The sequence below is a fragment of the Parasteatoda tepidariorum genome, chromosome 8 (genome assembly GCF_982258835.1).
Source record: "Parasteatoda tepidariorum strain Cologne lab strain chromosome 8, Ptep-v5.0, whole genome shotgun sequence".
NCBI classification, from domain to species: domain Eukaryota; kingdom Metazoa; phylum Arthropoda; class Arachnida; order Araneae; family Theridiidae; genus Parasteatoda; species Parasteatoda tepidariorum.
In genome coordinates this window covers 74,022,629-74,048,896 of record NC_141762.1, presented here as the reverse complement: position 1 = coordinate 74,048,896, position 26,268 = coordinate 74,022,629, and the positions used below count along the sequence as shown (strand labels likewise).

At 26.9% G+C, this 26,268-nt stretch overlaps 2 long non-coding RNA genes across 2 annotated transcripts; one reads left to right on the top strand and one right to left on the bottom strand.

Annotated features, from left to right (window-relative positions):
- Positions 1–2,335: 2,335 nt before the first annotated feature.
- On the top strand, positions 2,336–6,057 carry LOC147806313 (uncharacterized). Its single transcript, XR_015435889.1, has 2 exons — positions 2,336–2,645; positions 3,724–6,057. It is a non-coding gene; the product is annotated as an uncharacterized LOC147806313 (long non-coding RNA).
- Positions 6,058–8,912: 2,855 nt separating this feature from the next.
- LOC147806312 (uncharacterized) lies at positions 8,913–11,627 on the bottom strand. Its single transcript, XR_015435888.1, has 3 exons — positions 11,468–11,627; positions 10,752–10,798; positions 8,913–9,097 (listed from the first exon to the last, which is right to left on the bottom strand). It is a non-coding gene; the product is annotated as an uncharacterized LOC147806312 (long non-coding RNA).
- Positions 11,628–26,268: the final 14,641 nt, after the last annotated feature.

The window sequence follows — 26,268 nt, the reverse complement described above, 5'->3', positions numbered from 1 at the left end:
AATTATATTTTTCTTTGATCATCTTAATTGAGTTTTCAATTTTCTTGATTCTCGTTACAAATTTTTTACCCCTGAATAATAAAATGGCACAATTTCTCCCCCAAACTAAATAAGCTGTTAAATTTAAACACATCAAATTGTGTACAAGTTACCTATTTGTGATAAATCGATGACGATGTTGACAAAATTGATCGTATTGTTCCCTGACTATTCCAGTCTAATAAAATATTATATAATAGTTATTTCAAGCAGTTACACATGTGCAATTTATTTCAATAACCATCAAAATAGGCAAATCCTCAAGGACTTATCAGATAAAAAAAAAATTTCAAATTAAATAATATCTTCGGTGAGAAGTATTGCCTCCAAAATTTGAATTTTCGAATAAAAACATTAAATTTTTCATTTATTTTTGCTCTGCTGGTTAAAACTGTCAATTTTTCAGCTGTTAGAAAATATCGTTTTGCCTTGAGAACTTCGTTTTAACCTTCAAAATGAGAGGTATGTTAAGAAGATGGTATTTTATCTTTTGAAAGTTTAAATAAAGCTCAAACCTGATACTAATGCAGTTCCTTGCGTGGTTGACCTGCATGATAAAAGCGTGTCAGATCTTACCGCATGTGCTGAGCTTAAGATTTCTCTACAATATTTTCCCAACAAACCAACCAATAATATGTAGGATATTGATTAAAGTACAGCTTTTTGAAAAAGGAAAGTCCGTCTTATGTCATATTTAGCATCTGTTCTGCATACTTGAAAAATTTACTTCCGTAACTAACTTTAACGTTCATTCTAATGCGGAAGCGTGGCACGGGTTGACGGTGACTGACTTTTACAGATAGTGAAAGTTTGTCAGTGAACTTTTTATTTAAGACTTACCTTTGTTTGATTTTCAGGACTAGCAAAACAATAATAACACGGCAGTGTTTTTGTCTTGAATCACTTCAGTTGAAGAACGATGTTATATTGAATGAATTTGCAAAAATTCCCAATATCGACTTGTAGAAAATTAAGAAAATTTTATCGATCGATAAATGCATTTGTCTGAATGAAAGAATAAACTAGTCCTGATAAACCATTGTAAAATATTTAGACCTATAAATGAACTCAAACATGTAAACAGATCTAATAGACAAACATATAAAATGCTTTGTTCCTGAATTGCATCATTTTATAAACTTCAATGTATGCCATGTCTATAAGAATTTGCCCTTTTAGATTCTTATAGTTGTGCACAACCATAAAATTATTTTGCTCTGGTTAACCAGAGAATCTTGCTCTGTCTTCCAAGCTTTATAGAAGCAAGAGCTCTCTGCATGCCTCGAATTTCGTAGCCTTAGATATTAGTAACAACTTCGGTTGCCGATATCTAATTGAAAAGTATCATTACCTCAGTTTATTTTTTGGGGGTTTTCTGAAGTCATAAGTGCTAAAGTAAGTCTCATTTACTTATTTTAAACAACAAATCTGGAAGCATTTAAAGGACAGATAGTTTCAAACATATCTGAAGTGTTTAAGAATAGCGACATGCGAGTAGGCATATAGGTAAACGCTGATGGTTTCTTAACGTCCAAGTACTTAGCAAGGAAGTAAATATCATACCTTTTATTCAGATGAACAAGTACATTCCCCAACTAGAAGATATCCTAAGAACTAGAATTAAATCACTGCATGTAAAAAGTGCTTTTGTTCTAATTACTTTTTTTCCTGAAAGCTTAAAAATATTACTTGTTTTCCTATCAGTGCGAAAATTTTAAAAAAAAGTTTCTAATGTGTATTGGTTGATAATTTTTCGCTCTGATAGAAAAAAGCAGAAAATGGCTTTCTTCTGATTTTTTTTCTTCCGAAAAGCAGTTGGGAAGAAAAATAAATAAAAATATAAGAAAATAAAACAGTTTTTTTTATATTTCAGGATGAGCAAAACTGTTTCTTTAAATGTTTTTAAGTTTTTTTTTTTATTAATTTTATTTAGTAATTTTATTAAGTTATTTTTGTAAAATGACGTAATATGTAAAAATAGATAGTATATACTGTTTACAAGATTTTTAATCTGCGAACTATATTAGAAAATATTAATTTATTTTATTAATATATTTCATTAATTCATTTTTCTCGCTCCTGTGTTGAAAAACATTTTTATTTGCCACCACACCTCTAGCAATTAATATTATTTATCAAACATATATTTCATACGTAACGTAGACTTAAATTTTAAAATTTTTTTTTAATTTCTTCTACTTTCATGAAATATATATAAAATATATTATTGCTAATAATTCTTTTAAAAATTCGCAATTTATTACGAGCAATTTCGTTTTTATGAACGCAGTGATCACCGGGACGCACGATTCCAAACCGTAATGTTCCCAATCCTTAAGACGGGGAATATGCAACTTTTTCCCTCTTTCTCGGGAATACGTGATTCTAAGCAATGACGTCAGAATAAAATAGGTTTGTGCGCATGTACCTCTTCTGGAAAAGTCGCGGTATGTTGATATACAGCTTCGAAATGTGCGAAGCTGAAATCGCCATGCCTGAAACAACTATTTATGTCATTTTCATTAAACAAAAGAAGAGAATCTGCTAATTTCCTTGGTTGGAGTATCGACACATAAATTAAATAAAGAGTTCGTGAGTGATGCTAGGTAAGTCTAATTTTCTTAAGAGTACCGATGGTTCTTTTCGCGCCAAACTGTGAAGTTTTAACGCTTTTACTTTTGTTAGTTTTTCCTTTAAAAACCTTTCACAGATAGATACTAAGTGAAATTACGTTCAATATGTAAATAAACAGTTATGATAGGTATGTTGAATTATTAAAAATATATGTTCTTAGTAGTTATAGCTTTGGCTCCGTTACGAATATTATATTAAGTTATAGAATTTTTTATTTATATTACTTTATAAATTTTTATTGAATTTGAATTGTACTGTTATTAAGTATCCTTCCATTAACAGTCATATGCATAATTCATGTCATTGAGCAGCTCTAATGCGACGTAAATAAAGTACCTATTAATTATTAATCTCTTCTTAACAAAATATCGTGCATGACTTTAGTTTTCGGCATTATTTTTTCTAATCAGTTAATAATATAAACAATTGTATCTATTAATTTAATTTTAGTTGCATGGAGAAAATTTTTTAATAAACAATACATTTCTAGTGACAAAATATATAACATCTTACATCAGGCACATCTTAGTTTTAAAACACCTTTCAATTTCACAATGTATAGAAATAGATAATTTAATATTTGTTGTTACTATTATTTTTTGTTTTGTTGCTACAGAAGGAATTATGGTACTTATGTATTTCAGGTGCAATAAATAAGTAACAATTATAACACAAATAATTAACAGTAGTAATTATTTGTGGTGTTTAATTAAATGTGGATAATGGGAAACATAATAGAAAGATTGTGGTAATAGTGGTTTTCTGACTCCAAAGATTGATAATTAACAATATAATCCTTTTTAAAAATTGTTTCTAACAAAATATTCTTCAGTTTCCTTAGTGTCAAAAATATTTAAATTTTAATGTTATCAAATGTTATTAAAATTGTTTAAAAATCGTGATTTATCCTAAATCGGTTCCTTATAGTAAGTACCTACCTATTTAAACATAGAATTTCTAGTAAATAAAGTTTGAGTACATTTATTCGTTAAACAGATACCCCTTCCATTGAATGCTTATGGCCTCACTTTCTTTTTTTTACATTTTCAGCTACATTTATGCAGACAGCTTTCTATTTGATGAATGAGATGATTTTTCTACTGTAAAGAGGATTCTTATCCAGAAACTAATTTTGATATCTAAATTATGGACAGTGGCTAAGCTGAACTAAATATCACATGGCATCTTCAGTGAAATCACCAGTGCAATTAAGACAATGACAAAGGCTAGTAATAGATCATCAAGCAAGGTTTTAACTGATCTTCCAAGTAACCTCCCTAGACCAGCGGCTGCTACTAACTATCATTTATCATAGGTTTCATAATATTTTACAATGCTCTACATTATTTATGGACATCTTAAGTCTTTCTTTTTTTTTTTTTGAAAAAAAGAGCTGTGATAATAGACTGTAATTTATTGTACTTAAAGATTTTCATTTCTTAATATTTTGAAATTTCTGTTACCTTTATATTTTTCAAACAATTGATTAAAATATATATATATAAAACCTGTATTCATGAAAATGTCTTTGATAAATTACATTTTTTTGTAAAATAATCTCCATGCTCAAAATATCTTAGTATTATGCATTAAAATTTTGTGAAATATTATATTTAATCATATTTTATAAAAAATAAAAAAATGCATTGATGTCTTAATCAATTTTGTGTTAAAATAGTGGTCACATATAGTAGTAACTTAAACTAATTTCTTTGTCTGTGAAAATCATTGACTATTTTAACAATGCTCATTCGAAATTGCTGTAAAATTTATGCAAATATTTAAAAAATTAGATGAACAGTAAAGACATATTGAATTCAGATTGAACACTTGTTGAATTCAGTTGCATACAACAACGAGCCAGTTGCCCAGCACATTGCAGGTTCAAGTGAATTTGTTTTGTATGCATGCCTGTGCTTGATTGTATTCAGTTTTATATTATTTTAAAAACAAATGATCATGGATTTTATTCGTTTATTTGACATGCTGCGCTATTGATTTGAATTCTTTTTCTTAGTTGCTTGAAATTCATATAATTTGATATTCTACGTAGCAAAATTTTTTCCTCGTTTTATCTGGTACATATGTTTTTTTAAAAACAAATAGGATTAATTTGTTTTGACATGCTTTAATGCATTGAAATTCACTTAATTTGATTTTAACTGTAGCAAATGTTTACCTCATTTTTTTATCTTGTATAATTTTTACAAACCATCCAAATCCAAAAAATATCCATTTGATTTTTCTACTATGCCTATCAGTCAGCTTACTAAAAGGCATATAATATATTAATTATTAGTCGAAGGGGAAAAATGCTATAGGGATAAAAAATTTTTACAATTATATTTGGCAGATCAAGTGAGGGGTCTGTCTAGGCCGAATTTACTACCGTTTAGCGGTACCTTCACAAATTCAACTTTAGGAAAAACGGTAGTTTCACAAATTCAGTTTTAGGAAAAACGGTAGTTTCACAAAATACTTTTTCTTAAAATTTTATTTTTGTATCCTTTAAGAATCGATAAATCCATATTTTTGTGTTGATTTTTAAATATAATTTTTAATTTTTCACAAATTATGTCTAAATTTTCACAAAATAGGTACCTCTCAGAAAAACCTAGACAGACCCCTGCAAGTTAATTACTGCTAGTTTCTTATTTTCCTAGGTGTAGATAATTTTTTTTTTGGTCTGTATGCATTATTCAAGTGTTCTATGTTAGATCTGAGTATGAGACCAGAAAAAAATTCAAGTTTTCTTAATACCCTTGATTCATAAAGTTATTGTTTTAATAGTACTATTTTTAATTATTGATTTCAATTCAATAAGTTATTGATTATTATTTCTTCAAAGCTTTGAGGTTTAAGTAAAGTTATTTCACCTGTGCATATTACAAAATGTTTAAGTTTATTATATTGTTTATAAAATAAGAGATCTCAGATGTGCTTTGAAATCAGTCCCCATTGATAATAATTGCAATTACTAAAATATATAATAGTTTATTAAATTGTTATTATTTACATAATTAATTGTTATAGTCGACAGTAGCATTATTTAAACTTCATTTACAAATTCAAATTTATTCTGTTTCAAGTATTGAATAAATTTGTTAATTTTTATTTTCTGTTCTTTATGAGGATATAAGATTTTTTCTTCAGCAATATTATTAAAATTGTATTTCCAAAATTCTGTTTTCATCTAGTTTTCAACATTTATTTTAACTGCATTTTATGGTTTAGAATATTTTATGAAAAAGTATATTTACATTGTTTAGCAATTAGCTTTTTTTATAATTCTAGTATTACATGCTTTATAATAGTTTCATAATCCACAGTGGGTATTGAATATTGTTTTAGTGCTTTTGAAATAAAAATTATTTAGTTAAAAAACTAGGGTGCTTTTTTTAGATTTTTTTTGCTATATATAACAAAGTTAATACCTGTTTTTGAAATGTAACTGAAAGCTTTCTAGCATTATGTTCTTTAATATAAGAATAAAATTAAATAATTTTTAATGGGCATTTTGGCAGCTTTTTCTTGAGGGACTATAAATATTTAGTTCACTGGAATTGTTCAATTTAAGGTTATCTTTCAAGAATTGTAGTTTTTATTCTATTTAATGAATTTGTTTTAATTTATAGCTCATAATGTAAATTTCACTGTCTAAGATCGGCAAGTCCTTTTTAATAAATTTTAAACTTTGTAAGTTAGGAATTCTGCTACAATTTTTGATTAAAAATATAACTTGACTTTATTATTCAACATATTTTATTTGTGCTAATGTTTTTTTCCTCCATGACCCTATCCTTACATTTTTTGGTCCCTGGTGATCTACAAAATAAGTGTTAATTTTTGATTTCTGGTGGAAAAATAAAACTCGGTTTTCCACAGCGTTTTTTTTTTTTTTTTTTAAACAATCCATAATAGCATTCCATAATTTTTATATTCTTTTCCTCTTTTATCAATTATGCAAAAACATGAAAAGCTTTCTAAGACTTAAAAATGTAAATTGGATGCAATCAAAAAATTTTTTTGTGTTTAATGAAAATAACTAACGTTTGTTAAAAGTAAATATTATAAATAAAAAATGTTTCGATTGAGTATAGATCTTGTATTTATCCTTTTTGAAACCTTTATTTTCATGTACTGTTGCTTTCATTGCATAAGTCTTAATTTAAGACCATCAGCACTAACAGCTTTTTTTTTAAAAAAAAAAAACTTGATATCTAAAAAAAACTGTTTAATGCCATGATTGTAGAATATCCTATTTTACTGGCTTACAACTTGCATCTTCACACGCTAAGTCACACTAGTCAAATTACTATATTTAAACCTATTGTTTTCAAAATTAACATTAATTTTTTTGTTACACTTTTTTTAAACATAAAATTTGTTAACTTTGTGTTAATAGTATCATATTATGGATTCACAAACTTTTGTTTCTTTCCAACTTAAATTTTAATTTAAAAAACCGTAATGTTCTATAGCCATTTCCTTTCTAATGAGATAATTAAATACATAAATTAATATCAATCCTAACCAAAAAAATCTTAATAAATACTACAAATTCTTCTAATTACAAGGAAATATTAAATATTTTTAAATCAGTCTTTTGGTTATTTTCTGCTGATATTTGGGTAGCTCTCTGCTATAAAGTTTAAATGGTAGACTATTAGTTTTCCCCCCCAGATATATGAATGAGTTATTTGTTCAAAATATATTTTGAAGATTATATTTCAGCTTAGTATAAGTTTGAAGTATTATTTGAAATAAATTTTTCATTAATAATTCAACATTATGAAATATCATTCCCTCGCTCGCAACTCTTACCAGTTACAAATGCAAAAAATTTTAATGCTTTGTCGTTCAACCTTTACCGTTTAATATTAATACCTGTCATGCTGTGACTATGAACAAAATTGGTCAAAGTTTCTGGTCTTTATATAGGTTTCATATTGAGCAAGAAATTTGAAACTCATTTTATATTCCCTCACTCATAATGAATGATTCAAAATATTTCAAACCTAAGTATAAAAAACTTATACCAGTAAATTGGGACAAGTTTTTTAGTGCATAAAAATGAAAAAGCAAATTGGAAGTTTTAAAATATCCTATAGTGAGATACATATTATTTTAATTTATTTATGGGGGAAAAAAACTTCAGAAGCAACTAATGCTATTCAACACTTAATGCAAGGTTACACTCTTTTGACGTCGATTACTTTATACAGATAATTTTTTTAAAACGCACTGTTTTTTATTTCCCATCATGGTAATAGTTTAAGAAAATATTTTAATGTATTCACAGGAATAAACTTCATAAGCAAAAAATGTTTATTTCCACATTCCCTAACTGAATGACATTCTTGAGACGCCTTTAAAAACATAAGAATCAATTACAAGTTAAAAAAGATATTCATAAGCAATTTTATTTTAAATTACTAAACCTAATTAAACTACTAATTACTTCCTAAAACAATAATTTTCACACTTAAGAAATCTCTGACATAAATCTTTATCGATGTTATCTTATCACTATTTGAAAATAGCGTATATGTACTGAGATTTACTAGTTCAATCACAAATCTTCAGTGTTAATAGTGTAAGATTATTAATTTTGCGCAACCAAACCTATCATTTTTATTTATTGTAATACAGCTGTATTATCTCGTGTATAATTAAGAGAAAAAGTTTTTTAACTAAATTACTCCAGACTAGGTTAAGCTGTAATATCCATATGCCTACTTGTCTACATTAATATATATGAAAATTAAACCTTTCCATTTTGAATATCAAACCTAAACAATTTGTTTATTTCTGTTCATGTACTTATTAAATAGGGAGCATTAAAGTACCCATTCTTGCAGTCCTTGTGCTGAAATATTTAAGAAATTATTTTACTTTTTTAATCATTTATTTTATTAATGTTTTTTATTTTATTGTTTATTTTAACATGTGTTAATTTATTTTTTATAAGTTTATTTCAATGTTAACTCAATTCATTAATTAAATATTTGAGAAATGTCTCAAGATTCTATTTCATTTCTTATATGCTTATTTGAATGTTTACTAAATTCAGTTTAACTTAAAAAACTATTGAGAAAGAAAAAAAGGTTGCAAGAAAAAAAATCAGATTTTTTACACATATTTATGAATACAAATGTAATTGTTAGTTGCAGCAATTGGTAAAATACCATAAATAAATAAATGTAGGGTTTATTTAAGAATTAAAATAAAATGAGAAATCAATTAAATAAATTTTTATTTCTAAAAGCATTTGCAAAACATTTTTAGCACAAAATGGTATAAAAGACAGATATAAAAACCCTCTATAATATATACCTAGAACAAAATAACTTTGTATCTGCTGTATAATAGAAGAAAGTTCCAAAGAAAATCTCAGACTCTACACAACACTTTTTCCAAGAATCTGAAACAAAAATCGTGCACCAACTTAAATTACAGTACATTTTAAAAATAAAATCACTTTGAAAACATCATAGCAACTGAATTTTTGATGAAAATTTTTCTACAAATTATGTATTAGATAAAACTATAGTTGGGGTTACGACAAAACCTTAAGTCAGAAGGTTAGCTTAATATCTAGGCTTTTTCAATAATAAAAAGTAAATTAAATCAACAGAAAACTTGCCCAGGAATAAAAAAAGTTTTTCAGAAATATTCTAAATATATATATGTATATACAAAGGAATTAATATAAGGAACGATTTAGAGATAGATATTTCAGATTTTAGTCTTCCATTTATGTGCATTATAAAATTACGGAAATGAAGCTTCAGAAAATGTAAAGCCTGTTTTAAATTATAGATAAACGCACAAATAAAGGGAATTCCTAAAAGCATGTCAAATCATTCCTTGGAATGTAAAAGCACATATTAAACATTCACAGCACAAGATAATTCTACTATATTTTACAATAAATTAATTCGACTTTAATTAAAAAAAATCCTTTATTCCTTTCATTAAAAATCCTTTAATTAAAAAAAAAAAAAACATCAGTTTGTATCTTAATTATACTTTTTGCATTTGATTATATGAAAAAAACTTTTAACACACATTTCCTAAGTACAGATTACATAATTTAATGATTTTATTGGGTATACATAATTGTTTATTAGAATTAATAAATTAAAAGTAGACAAATAAATTATTCCAATAACGAACAAACAATTACTATGTGCATGCACATTTCATTAATATATGTTAATACATATAATATTATCTTCCATCTTCACTACAAAATCATCTTTACTAGTTTATTTGTATCATAATCTGTTAACAAAATTTAGAGTACTGAAATATTTTTTACTTATACATTCTTATGGGAATATGTATAGTTTCTGATTTATATTTATTAGAGAAATAGTAAATTTTAAAGCACAACTTAATTTCATAATTTAAAAAGAAAAAAAATATTTGAAACTTAATTTTAATGTATAAAATTTGCAAACTTCTCCCTGTAGGTTTAAGCTATATCTCCTTGATAAACTCTGGATAGTATTGAAATCAACAGATATAGAACCGTCCGAAAAATCAGAGGTCTAAATACTGAAATATCAGATATCTGAAAATACTTATTGGTCGCCAAGACCATGGAACCAAGTTATAAGCTACAATATAACAACCAAGATATAAGCTACAATAATACACCTAGGTGAAAAAAATAAATATCTAGGTCATAATAACAATACATCCAGTAGTATACTGAAATCATTAACAATAACACAAAAAATTAAAATGATAACATTATGACTAAAACAATGATAAGTATCTTAAAAGGGGAAAAATATCATTCGGAACCAAAGATATTGACAGATGTTAAAATAACATAAATTATTAAGGTTGGAAAGCCTAGAAATTTATGATTAAATATTATATATCATAAAAAAATTTTACTTTAAAGAAATCATTAGGCGTGTTAATTTAAACTAAATAAAAACTATCTAAGTAAAAAAAATATCTGAATGACAAACTTTTAATAATAAATTCTGATATTTTATAACTTGAGGGATAAGCAATAATCATTTTAAATATTAATGAAAAAAAACTTATAATTTAATTACCTCTTATGACTAAAACCAACCATTGCTCCTTCCATCTCCACCTGCATCTGAAAGGTAAACAAAACAAAAAAAAAGGATTTAATGCTTATTATTGCAAGCTAAATAATAATAATGCTCTTTTAAATATATATATTTTATTATAATAAACATTCTATTCTGATTATTAATAATAAAACAGTCTTCTGTTTAAATAACATAGTTCTGAACCAAAACAACTGGTTTTATCAGTTGCTGAAGTAATTTTTTTGTTTTTATAACAAAACTCCCATATATATCAAAATTAATGACATGAACAAAATTTATAAGAGCAATTTAAATTTTAATATATATAATTATTCATGTAGCCTACATTAGTGCTATATCTACAGTAACTTCTCTTCCTGTTAGTAGTTTTATCTCTTTTCTTAAGCATATAAACTTAAATTTAACAATTTGCACATGGATGTGCACAACAAAATTAAGCTATCTAAAAATTTACATATTGCAATTTAAAACTTTACGTTTTGGGGACATAACAGAAAAACATTACAGCACAGCATTATTCAAACCTTTGAATACTGCATTACAGACACGTGTAACATTTAAGCAATGAATGCAGGGAAAAACTAATTAGATAAACAGTCATAGCAAAACAATTAATTAAAACAGAAAATATATTAGAAATTTATTAGTTGTAATCACAAACAAAAGTTTAATGAAAATGATAAATTACTTACTTCACTGCATTATTAATTCACAGTTTCGCGTTCTCCAGTTTCAACGGAAAATAACAAATAATAATGGTTGTAAAGCTTTGCAGATTCCCGCCACAGCACAGCGTCACAAGACAGTACATGGCATGTTGCGCACGCACAATTTTATTCTGACGTCATTGCTTAGAATCACGTATTCCCGAGAAAGAGGGAAAAAGTTGCATATTCCCCGTCTTAAGGATTGGGAACATTACGGTTTGGAATCGTGCCACCGGGACGGACATCTGAACAATCTGGCATAATGTTATCATGTTTTTTCTTTAAAGGAATCAATATCATGCTATATGATGTAAGTATGCTCTAACTCCATCGTTTTCGATAAAGTGGCTCTGTTAAGGGTTTTCTCTCGAAAAATATAGTCATTCTTCCATACCTAGGCATCACTTTAACTTTGATTGCTTTAGTCGTTCAGAAGTTAAGAGGAGGGATACGGATTTGAATAAGCCCACTATACGCAGTGGCGCAAAACGAAACGTAAAATATTGCTTTAAACGAGGTTATATACGTGAAGATTGATATCGAGGTTAGATGCGAGTGGTTAGGTATTAATAATAATTTATAATATATTTATTTTTAAATTTTATTTTTTTTTTTAAATTTAGTGTTCTATGATATTTTTAGCATCTGCTACAATATTTTTTACTATTGTTTATAAAATAAGTTTTGGGAGTTGTATTTTTTTTTTATGTTCTCCGTATCCATCCTCTTTAAACAAATATATTTTATATTTTAGTATTTTAACTAAATATACGAACAGATTTTTATCTTATATTTACAGATTTGTAGGATAAATATATGAACGGATTCATTCATGTATTTTAACTAAATATATGAACAGATTTTTATCTTGAATATAGTATGGTGGAATATCTTCAGCAGCTGTTACATGCCTGGGCTAAAAAATATATTAATGCTCTAAACTAAATATAAATCAATAAAATGTTATGGGGCGTTTTCAGGATATTAGAGATATTGTTTCTTATAAAAGCTGAAGAGAAATCAGATGAAATCTAGATTTCTCATGGTATATCGCATGAGACAAAATGAATCATAAAATATTGAAGTATTGCACAAAGATATTTGAACAGATTTATAAAAGTGATTTAAAGCACTTATTTATTTTTATCTTGGTTTTAAATCGTAGGGACCGTTTAAATTTCTCGAGTATTACTTCTTTCCCTTTCCCCCTTCTTTTGCGATCTGAAACTCATAAAATGTACTTACTTGGAAGGAATTTTAATAACTCGTGCGCTAAGAAATCCCTAACTTTTTCCCCTAGACTTTCAATATCTTCCGGACTAGAAAATGAGATTTTATGCTTATGGCCCGTTTATCCGTCTTTAGGCCATGAATGTGAAGCAGTAGTTCGACTGCTTCAACTTTTGAATCTTTAAAATACATCAGCATGATTTAAACTGCGATAGGAGGTATTTCATTTGGGTTATGAATTTATGTGATGCTGGAAAGTTGGTATACGTATTTGGAATTTATGTCGCGGAAATTTATAGCGGCAGCTGAAAAGTTGACTGATTTTTTTTTCTTCTTAAGTTTTCTGTTTTGTAAAAATCAGTATGTGCCATACTTTTCTGTGGAAGTAACGTAATAATAAAATTGTTCATTATTATTAAGGCTGATTTAAGCTTTAAGAGATTCTTCATTTATTTTTTATAAACTATAAACTAATTCACTTGAGTTCTCCAATTCAGTATGTAAGGAAATTATATCTGAGTTTATTTATTTGTTAGCTACTTTGTGAATTTAATTTTATGTAGGTAAAATTATGAACTGAAAATAATTGTTTCTTTTATTTTGTCGTTTCGATGTCCTCTTATCTTTTCTCAATGAATATTAAAAAAAAATTTACACGTGTTTGAAAATCTTTATTTTTATATTTTACGGCTTCATGAAAGTACAGTAATACCAACTGAAAGAAATTTATCTTTGATTTTATTTCATTGATAGTTATTTTGTGGATTGTATATTACTTACATAAAATAAGGAATCGAAAATTATTGATTCTTTTATTGTTCGGTTTATATATTCTCATATTCTTTATCATTAATGATAAATTCCAAAAAAAAATTTTGTTTGAAAATTTTTTTAAAACTATTTTTCGGTTCATTTTTTATGATAAGTATAATTTGTCTGTTAAGCGTTATTCAGCTAAGCTGTGTTGCATTGTCATTCTAAAAGTGTCCACAAAAATGTATTAAAAGTAATTTAAAAAATAAAATTTTTTGTAATAATCAAGGTACAATATATTTCACTACGCACTTTTTTTGATCAACTTTAATCGGATTTTAAACTCTAAGCAGATCACTATAAATGCAACTGCACTTAAGTTTGGTGATTAGAGTATGCAAAAAAATTACTTTGGATTTATTTTATGAGTCGAAATTTTTATAAAGATTATTTCATTAAAAGGAAGTAGTAATTAAATATGATTAATATATTCTCTCTTAAGAAATATGAATATGACTTTTATCATAATTTTAGCATATTTTAAATTTAATATTTTTGTATTTCAACTGCATTCTTCACACTTTAATGTGTGTATCATAGTTTTCTAGTTTCTAGGCTTTTAAATTGTGCAGGACTGGTGTACATAATATTGCACACAATATTACTTTTATCAAAAAGGTAATGACGAATATTATTTGGATACTTAATAAAAAACTCCCATTGCCTTTGTAAGTTGAAATGAAATAAATATATTCATGAATGCTTCTTGCATAAATATTCATTTAAATATATACTTATAAGGAATAAACTATGATTATTAAACTATTTACCTTATAAAAAAGTTAAAATGCAATAAAAACATTAATTTGTAATACAGATCGTAGTTTATGGTTTTTTCTAAAGATCTTTTCAATTTTAAAGAACGTAATTAAATAGGAAATAAAGCTTACAATTAAAAAAATTACAAGGGAAATATATTTTTATTCATTTTAGAAGCTCTCGTCTTTTGAAGGAAATAAAAACAATGGTATTGGGTTTATATTTTGATTACAAACCAAGTTAATTACGCATAGTATTCTTCAAATGCAGATCGGGAAGTATACGATTGTGCATTCTTATAAGAAAATCATTGCTAAAATCTCGTAAATTACATTAAATTTGTGTTCTAATCATTCCGCTAAAAAATTGAACATCCTGAATAACACTGACCGGATTTTTATACTAAATCTGGTAAAATTTTAAAAATTACGACTCAAAATTTAGACTAAAAATCAAGACTTAAGGTCAAAAAGTAAGACTAAGACATAACTAAAATTAATTAGTGCTGATAACATTTTACGTTACGAAACTCGACACAATAGCATACTTCTGTGAATAAGCATACCTTTTTCCGACGAATGGATAATCCAATCCCTCAAAAATGGGGCAAGAGTAACCATACTTTTGAAAATATGGTCTCAATAGTTTGGTCAGGAGAGATTCATGTCAATCATACCTTAAAAAAGTAAGAGATTTTCTCGAGCAATTTTTAAGTGAGTTGAAAAATTGTTGCACAAAATTGTGAAATTCGTTAATACAAATATAATACCATGCAAAGAAACATTTTTTATAACTATTTATTAGCATATAGAATTTTACGATATTAGCTGAAAGTAGGTTCGATTGTGCAGGAAATTTTAAACAGTCAGTGCTTAGGAAACACTGTATCAATAGGTGACCAATGGATCAGAACCAATAAATGCTTATAATGTTTATAGATTGAACTTACTAAACTGAAAAATATAATTTTAACGTATAATTTATTTCAGTGTCTTGTGAAGCCAAGCCCGTAAGTTATATTGTCCGACATACCCGTGCCATGTAAAAATTCTAATCAGGAGTGTATTTTTTACCCTTAGATAAACTGTCGCGTATATAAATATTAATTCAGAAATACCATACAATTTCTGATTAAGCTCCCCAGATATTTTGTGAAAAATCGATTTTAAATGGGCAAAATAATGACCGTAAAAGTGGAGATAAAAAAATAAAATCGATTATATTTGTTAAGACTTAATTATTACTGGATTTAGTTAAAAAAAATTTTTTTTTTAAAAATAAGGCTCTTATTAACCTTGTATCATATAAAAAATATTAGCCGCAATATCGTCGTGAAAAGAATAAAATTTTAATATTCCCTTTCAAAGTAGCATGTCGAAGTAGTGTGATGAAAGTTTTCGAAAATTATGAACTAATCCTTAGGCTCTTAGTATTTAGCTTATACATTATATACATCATCAATAAGAGGATGTTTTTTTATTAAGATGGTTTTCCCTATTAAAATAAGTGATAAGAGCTCATATCTGGAACTTATTCATTTTAGGAATTTATATAAGCAAGATTAGCTTTCTGAAATAGATAGAAGCAAAATCACTTTATTGATTCAATATTCGCCAGAATCATTTTTCTAATCCCGCTTTGATAATGGATCCTCCGAATATTCAATTAGAATTCCCTTTCAGTTTGCATAAATATTTTGCATGAAATTGTTGCTTTGAAAATAATCCATTGTTTCTAATGGTCAACAATGGGTCTTAAAAAAACTATAAATGAACTTTAAAATACAGTGATTTAAATGAAAAAAACACCACAATTGTAAACTTAATAGATTGATTTCGATATTCTATTTTTGAAATGTAGATGAAAAGAAATAGAAATACTTGAGTAAGACAAATTAAATCATAATTTAATTTGTCTCATTAAGAGAAATTAAATAATTAAGATAAATTAAGAATAAGGAATTTCCACCGGAAATTAATGGTTGGAATTAATTATTAAATCAAATAATGTGAAAATATCTAAAAAATTTAATTCTACTGGTGAAATTAACCTGGTTAAAATCTGGTGAAATTAACCTACAGTTTGCTAAAAATAATATTTCTGGTAAGAAAAAAAAACATTTATTTGGTAACAAAATCCAAAATATACGGTTTTCAAAATATTTGTTTGGTGATTTTTTTCTCAGATTGCATTGGAAATTCTGGTTTTAAAAATTATAGTTTTCATTACCCCACATTTTGTAAAACAATACGAAACTAAATAGCAAATTTAATCGAATAAATGTATTTTATGTCCTTCTCTAAGGTATCATGATAAAATTATCAAATTTTTACCACATTTACCAAATTTCATCACGTGTTATAAAACCATATTTTTATCAAAATCATTACCGAAGAGCTCCGATAAAAATTACCAAGCTGTCGGTGTTTTCAAAGGACCAGAAACATGGTAAGTTTTACCATATTCCGGTAGTTTTTAGTAATTTATTTTATTCTTGGTGTCTTTAGAATAATATAACTAAGTTATTGCATTTAAACGTGTTTCTAAGTTTTGTGGAAATAGCATGATGTAAAGGTTTGTACCATAGTCATGTATCCAGTTTTTGCTTTTGAACCAGCAGAAACATTTTTTTTTTCTCTTTTAAAGAAATATCATGCTTTAAATCATTTCTTACAGAAGCATCGTTTATTCAAATTTGCGTACAATGATAATCTTATACATTTCTTCAAAAGCGAATTCAATAAAAATTGAAAAAAAAAAGCGTTCGTTGTTTTTTAAACTTCTTAATTTCAAAATCTTTCATATAACGCAAATTGAATCACTTTCTTCTAAGCGTCTTTGCTCATTATACTGTAAAAATTCCTGATCAAATTACGATAAAAAGTTCCGGCACATAGGGTATATCACCATAAGATCCATTTTGTCGTGAAATATAATATCGTAATTTTTGCGATATTTATTTATATACTGCGATTCAACAATTTTACGGTAATTATTATTCTAAAAATTACAGACTATCAGATTTTTCATTCCATAAAATTTTCCGATAAAAATGAATCTTACGGTAACAAAGTACCGGCAACTTAAGCACTGGTAATTTAGTCCAGGGTTTCTTACAGTGCAGATAAGGTTTCGCCGCACCACCTGTACTGACCGATTTTTAACTAAGTATTTAATATCATTACAACTTTTACCAATTCGCGTATAAAACTGTGAGTTTAAAATTGTCATTGAATATCTTCTGTGGTATATTAGCAATTGGCAGCGTCTTCTGTGCTGAACAGATATTTGCAAATACAACTTTAAATAATGCAACTTTAAAATAGTTTATAATTTTTCAGTTCTATTATACACCTTGAAAAGAATCCATAGGAAACAAACTAATTTTTCAAAATTACTGAAAGCATCTATTATTTCCGTAAAATTATTTTTACAGAACCTCTGCTTATTTTAAAATCATCTAAATATCAGTGACGCTGATTCATTTGAAAAAATTCGTTATTTTACACTAGAAATTTTATAAAACACAATTAAAATATTTAAATTTAAATAAGAACTGAAATATTTGAATTTAAAGAAATTTATGAAACCACTTAATTAAATAGATTTGAATATACAAAAATGCATTTCAGAATAGATAAATAAAATACTTAATCTGTGTTCTTGATAAAAATAATGCATTCAAGCACGTAGCTTAAATATTTTCTTAATGAAATATTTAAAGTAAAAGAATTTAAATGTGTCTTTTATTAGCTTTCAATTAAAAAAAATGCATAATACTTATATTAAATCCTAGACATTAGTGCTTTTTTTAAAAACAAGATATAATATATAAACATAAAAAAAAAGAAAACTTACTGAATGGAAGAGTTTTCATTTTCAATAAAATGTGTATAATACATTATAATTAAATTTTTGTGTGCGATTTGAAAACTAGTGAAATAATTTAGCAAATATTTGAATTGCACATTTTCTTTGAAAATTTTTAATAAGTTTCTGCCGACTATAGTAAAAAATAATGATTCAAAAAGATATTTAAATTATGTTTTGAGTTAGGTTTAATACATTTCAATTATCTATATTTTACGTAGTTTATTATTTGTTGTATGTTTATTTCTTATTATATGGTTGAGACGCAGTCTTCTAAAAATTAAGAGTCTTGCAATTAAACATTTAAGTGGCTAGGAGTATTAAAATAACACCTTGAGATTACTTTTGAATCACTTTTGAGATGTTTAAATATACTCAATCACTTTTGAGATGCTTAAATATTATCTAAATATTTTTTGTTTGTTTCTTATTCAGCCGTACGGCCTGTGTAGGAGGCAGGGAACTGTTCTTGCACCAGAAAGGTTCTGGGTTCGAATCCCGGGCAAGACATGGGTGTTCTTTCCTTCACTGTACCATCTGTCCTCACTGTGGGAGCGATGTTGGCCCACCTAATATGGTACCCTGAAAGAGAGGTCAACAAAATCGCCCTGTAAATGCCTGAATTGACGGATGTTAACACAGGGGGTAATTGGAAAAAAATGTTTCTTATTCAGAAATTCTAAATATACTCTTCCTTTTATAAATATTTCTAATCATTGATATTACCAGAATTGTGCTTAAGAGATGAGTGCTATACGTCCGAACTCACCATTAAATAATTCTCGTTGCTCCCTATGTATGTATGTTAATTTTCGTGATTCCAGTTTCTTATTTGTTGAAGAATTTATATCGAAATCAAACATAATTTCCTAGACTTTCAGCACTGGTAGTTAGTAAGAATCAACGTAATTGCAATCTTTTACTATACTATTTTGAAGCAATGGAAAACGAAAGCTTTGACTTTCCTTGACTTTCAGCACTGGTAGTTAGTAAGAATCAACGCAATTATAATCTTTTACTATACTATTTCATTATTTCTATTTTGAAACAATGGAAAACAAAAGTTTTGACTTTCCTTGACTTTCAGCACTGGTAGTTAGTAAGAATCAACGTAATTATAATCTTTCACAATACTATTTCATTATTTCCATTTTGAATTAATGGAAAACAAAAGCTTTGACTTTCCTTGACTTTCTGCACTGGTAGTTAGGATCAACGTAATTATAATCTTTTACTATACTATTTCATTATTTCTATTTCGAAACAACGGAAAACAAAAGCTTATGTTACTTAAATTTGAAAATGGTCCCGGCCGAGATAGCCTGGTTGGTAGGGTGTTGGGCCTACGAACAAGAGGTCACGAGTTCCATCTCTCCAGCCGAAGATTCCCCATGTAGTATATGGTGACTGATGCATGTTAAATATAACAGGTCACAAAGTCATCCATGTTCCCATAACAAATCATACCTCTGGGGGTACTGAATTGGAGATTTATCATTCTCTGTTTCATTTCGAAATTACGATCTGTAGATGAATTAATGGGTCCACCCTATAAAAAAGGGCAGTGACGTGCATGTGCGACGGAATTCGTATTATTGGCAATAAATGGCGCAACTGAAAGAGTCAGAAGAAACACGTCATCTGCCATAAATTCCCTTGATTTCACCATGCAGGCTTGCTGGTATTGGCAAGTGAAATTAGGAACAACAACAACAAAAACTGTCTCAAGATTAATTCTATGAAAAATACCTTCCATTCGAATTTTTCCGAACGGGTGGTAAAATAGATTTTTATAAAATGATTACGACTTCCTTTCCCAGGAACATATAAATTGCACAATCGATGCTATCACATAACTTTCAAACAAAAAAAATTACGGATTCATACAATAAAAATATAGATAAATAAAGGAATATATATAAAAAGATGTGTTATATAACAAAAAAACTGATAAATACTGAAAAACTCATGTTATAATATCTTACAATAAAAATTTAGGGAAAAATAGATTTTACGGAAGATGCACTCAAATTAACAACACTTTATATCGTAGTTCGTTCTGGGATTTTTATCGTGTATATTACGAATTTCAGAAATCCCACCTAGATTACAATGCATAGAAACATCTCAGTGCCTATAAGCAAGATGAAATTGTGGTTTATCATTATACTGCATCAAGTCCTTCCTTCATAAATACAATTCCTCTTTATATATAAAATTTGAAAATGTGGCTGATAACAGTGCATCAAATCCGCCAAATGATTTTGCAGCTACAAATGTATAGCTAACAATAAATCATCACTGTGATATTATTTTTATTTTTTTTAATTCGTAACACAATTCAACCTCTGATATAAAGTATAAATTTTTATTATATTTTTGAAAACAATGAAATTTACTAATACTTTACTATCAAAATAATAAACATAAGTCACAATTTAGCCTTTTGTATAAAGCATACATTTTTATTATGCTTCTGAAAACAGTGAAATTTACTAATACTTTACCATCAAAATAATAAACATAAAAATCCTTCTGATTTATATTTATGAAATGTAGATAAAATGTTTCACTGTTGAGTAAAACAAATTAACTTATGTTACAGTTTTCTGATAGTTAACGAGACTTTAATGTTTGGAACCTTCCTCTATCATTTAAGTATATGTTATCCCCAAAGAATGAGTTTTCTAACATTTCAAAACAAGTTAGCGGTTTCAAACGAACTCTGTGCATGATATTAAGCGCCCTAGTCATAAATGAAACTGTCATCTTTGAGCAAGTAGCAAACGTGATCTATTACCACTAAAGATTAAGCTTCAAGCAAAGTTAGCCACATATAAACTGTAGATGGGAGGATTATATAGCAGATTAAAATTCCACAAACATGCTTGCTTCGTACTAGGAATACCGTTATTTGTCTTAAAAGGATTAGACGCTAGATTTATGTTTTAATTTTAGCATTTGTTCTGATTTTATAGTATTATTTAAATATCAGCTTTAAATTTACTACAATCCTTTTGTAAAACTAATGTTATTAAGATTATATATCCTATGAGATTATAAATGTACCTATATGTTTTCAAATATAACATGCTTCCTTTGCTATGCATTTATACTTTTGAGATAAATTTTATCAATCATTGCTTTTAATCCATTTTTATTTTACTGCGAAACAAATTTAGTTAAAATAAATGAAATTTTTTTTAAAAATTAACCAAAAAATAAATATATCATTTTTATTTTGCTGTGTATACATCAAAATAAATGTAGGGGAGAGTGGGATCAATTGTAAAATTTTTTACTTAACTATTCTTAACTAACAAAAAATCCAATATATTATTAGTATTAATTGACAGACGACTAAAGTAGACAATCCTCTACTAGAAAAAAAATACCTTATTTTAAATGTTATTATACTAGTTATTAACAATTTTTGACAATCGTGCACTTGTTACAATTGTCCCCACTTTCGGGATCAATTGTAACAGTTCATAAATTCAACTAACATAGTTAATTATACATATTATCACAGTTGTGATATATTTCTTTATTGATCAAAATAGTAGTGATATTATTGACTCCACTCTCTCCTACTCACAGGATAAGTACAATAAAAGAAATTTAGAGACTCGGCAGCGTATTTACAAATTAGTTAAAAATCAGTTAAATATTTTCTTATTTATTTTAATTTTCTGAATTTGAAGGAGTTAGATTTATCCAGTGCAATAATTAACCACTTAAACACTGAAGAATTCCTTGCACATTTAATAAAAAAGAAGAAAATAATAAAAAATGGTTATAATTAATCATGGTTAATATTTTTAGTACAGCATAAGTTAAGCACTATAGCGCGTTGTCACATCAACCGATTAACAGTAATAGCAGTTTTAATTCCGCAGAAATCTTGAATATTAACTTTATGACTTTTTGTTCCGATTAATTAGAAGAAATAAAAAATGGAGCTTAGAACTTTATAAAAGTAAATAGATAAAAATACGCGCTGTTATGAAAATTGTATTGTTTTCATCGTAGAAGAATAGACATGTCATTTCTAAAGCTAATATAATTCATTTTAAGTTTCTAAAACAATCATTTTATAATCTTTTAAATGTCATTATTTCTGTTTGACACGAACTTTTACATGAAAATTGTAATGAATATTGTATTTTTTGGCATGAATATTGTACTTTTAAATTTATAATTCTTAAAAAAGTAAATAACAAAATATAGCGTTACTATTCGGTAAAGTATGTGCCAAAATCTTTACTCTTTGTCTTCAGTTTTAAAATCTTCCTTAAGTAGTCCATTATTTAATTATATACACCGAAAAAATGTTATATGATATAGGATCCTAATATAATGATATAGTTTGATAATTCTTTTCATCCCTTTTGTTTGATATTTAACATCTCATTTTATTAGTTTAAACTATTAAATTTCGTTAAACTATTAAATTGCCTTAAACTATTGAATTTCTTTAAATTATTATAATTCGAAAAAATTTATTCTTATAAAATTAAAAATAAACTGCTTAAAATGATGACACTTTGATGATGTATAGTGACTGTAGGTGCAATTTTACTGGAATAGGAATTATTTTAACATTTAGCGGACTTCCTAAAACTTCTCATCTTTGATAAATTACTGTTCAAAATTTTTGAAGTTTTCGTATTTATTAATTAAGTTAGAAAAAGAAATATGTCTCTTCCTGCAAACAATCAAGGAGCACTTTAAATTTTAAACAAAAAATTCTTCCTTTTTTCACACTTTGATTAGAAATTTATAAGATTACTCGTACAATAATTTTTGCATAAAAAATTGTTTTGGACTGAATTTCATATTGTGTAACAGTACATCAAAAGTTGGCAAATCCATTATATTCCTTTCTGCATTCTGTTACAAATAATACAAATTATGTTAGTTTTTCTTTTATTGATTAATGGTTTGTTTCTGTATAATAATTTAAATGGTTTGCATACTAGTTTAATTGTCTAATTAAATGTCAACTGACTAAATAAATGTCAGTTTCAAATCTATCGTAACACAAATAGTTATCATTTACAATCCTTCGGATTTTCAAAACTCTTATAATATTCCAAGATTTTTTCAAAAATATACACTATTATATTTCATAAATTTTCTACTGCCTTAATTTTTCTGTTCTAGTGGTTTTTTCCTCATTTTTATCCCTTAAATATTCTCGATTCTTGCGAGATATTTTTATAATAGCTTTTCTTAGGTTTACATCATTATAAGATTTATTTGTTTGACGGGGTAACGGTGCATAAATGACATAAAATGATGTGTGTTAGCTTCCAGAAACGTTCTATTTTAAAGTTTTCTAAGCATAGATTCTGAAACGAAAACTTAAGTGTTTTTAGATAAGCAAGTGATTCGATACCAAGAATATGCACCTCCAGTGAAATACACTAAATCAGGAAACTATTAAGCAGCATGACATAAAATGAAAGAATAATAAATTTTTTGCAGTTGAGATAATGTAAAACCATGCAGCATATCAAATTGTACAAAAACTTTATATACTTCTTGCTAAAATATTTATCTCCAGTGGGTTGCCCTAAATCTGGGAATTATTAAACTGCATAATGTAAAATAAAAGAATAATTATTCATTATTTTTTTTCCTTTGGGATTAAATTGAAACATGACAGCATGCCAATTATGATAAAATTTGATATGCTGCTTGCAAAAAGATGCACCTCCAGTGGCAATGAAATATTAAACAACACCATATAAAATGAAAGTATAATTAATTTTTTGAAGTTTAGGTAAAATCAAATCATGACAGCATAGGTTTAAATTATTTGTTATTAACAGGCAATTTTTCAAAAAACAGGAGTAAAAAAAGTGCATTTAGTAAGAATAAGTTAAATCCATTACAATAATTTTTATATAGTGAAAAACACATTGTTAAAAATGAAGTTGGACAAATAAGACACTTCTGTCTATATTCATTAATTATTTATTCATAATTTAATAAAATAAATTTATTAGGGAAAACTATCTTTAGATGATGTGTCCATTATAACTTTGAAATTTTTATTTAAGTCAATATTTTTGTTTCAAGTTTAAGAAAAGTTTTTACAAAATTTATAAAGTTTATTATTACAACAAACTCTTTATTTCCTCCCGAAATAATTAAAAAATTTGAGCGTTTCCCATGCGGAACATAGAAAAATTTGTGCCAGTTCGTTAAAATTTAAATCAAAACCAACTTCAAGTCACTGATCCGAAATTGAATTCAGACTTTTAAAACGAAAATAAATAGATTTTTATACAGTTATTTTTAATTGAAAAAGATTCTATCGCTGCCAATTAAAATAAATTTCCAATTTTAAAATCCTAAATTTCAAAATTGCTGCAAAGAAAATGTTTCAGACTTATCTACATTATATTACAAATAAGATCTCAACTTAAATGAAAAATCCTTTCACTAATATATGATCCAGTTTTTATGTATGTTAACAACCTTGCAAATGAATCATAAATTTAAACATATCGTCATCTTACAGTAAAAGTTTTTTTTAAAGAAAAATCTTGGAAAAATAATAAAAACACTAAAATTTTAACTTTAACCATTTGATTTCAAACATTGAAGAATAAAACTTTCAGAATATTTCATGTTTCTAAAACTTAGATGCAAGGAAATGCATTTTAATGTCTCCAGATAAATACTTTTTGTCAATTTGCTTTGAAAAATGTCCATGAATTTTGGAAATTTTCCAGAAAAGTTTAACTTGATAAAAGAAAGAAAAGTCTTAAAAAATGGATTATTTTATTGAAATGTTTTTACCAACATAAAATATTTCAAAACTATACAATAAACCAAACATTAAATAATTTCACCAAATTTATAAATTTATGAGCATCTAAAACAAATATATTAGTAGCTAAAAAGAAACTATTGGTAGAGCCAAAACACGTTCTTTTTAGCACTGAATGACATCAGAATGTTTTCTATTTTCTAAATGAAAAGCATTTAATACAATCTCTCTGGAAGCGGTTTCTAGATAAATGCTTTTTATGGTAGAAAAGTTAAATAAGCTTAGAGCAGCTTATTCGTATGAATTTTCTAACACATCATTAAGTTTATTGAAGTTTCTATCATGCCATGGTTACATAAGGTGTTTACATTGCGATTGCTGTTTTTTCTTCAACATTTTACACTTGATTTTCCAAAAGTGTAAAGAAGAAAATATATCTTATCGACTAGTGTTAGGAAATTTTACTTTGTTTCTGAGTCATAAAACGATATTGCTTAAATCTGCTTCTCGAATATTTCAGATAAGTAATAATTTTATTTAGTAGTATTAGTAACTTATTTTTATTGCAGTAAAGTAGAATACGCATTTTTCATACAAATTTGTTTCATTGAATATTTTACAGATGTTTTTCTTATTTTATATTATAACCGTCTTTGAACGGCTGACTCTATTCCAAGTTAAATAATACCAGTGTTCTACTCCGTAGCCTTGAAATTTTGAACCGTATTTGCAGTACATAGAGAGGGAGACCACACAAACCTCCCACGGCTAGCCTGATGACAAAGGGGCTTTTACCAATGATCCGTCTACCACCGAGGATATTTTACGTCAGCATAGTAGTCAGTATGAGCCAGGTTCAGTCGTATCGAGAGCTATCACCGTGATTCCAGCCCGGCTAACCTCATTGGGAGGCGTGCTCTTTATTCCCTGAGCTCCCTACTAAAACAAATTAAGTTATTTACAGTTTTCCGAAAAAAGATCATAATAGTCAACGCTCTACAATTTTCTACCTTGTTCGAATTTTTCGAAATTGCCGTGAAATAACTGGCAGCAGTCCATCCAAATAACCGTAATGTTTACGGTAGAGAACCCTGTTTTTTACCGATGCCATTTAGAAACCATTTGCAACTAGTATGGTTAAAAATTCGTGAATACAAAACAGTATGTTTTCTTTAACCATTTACAACCAAGTTGGTTTCAAAATCGAAAGAAAAATTAACTAAACTTTGGAGCTTAGCTTCTCTATAAGTAGTAGGAGTTGGAGTTAGGCAGTGATTGAAAAGTGTTTTATCAAATAAACTTTGGAATGTGATTTAAATAGTTTTTCAAG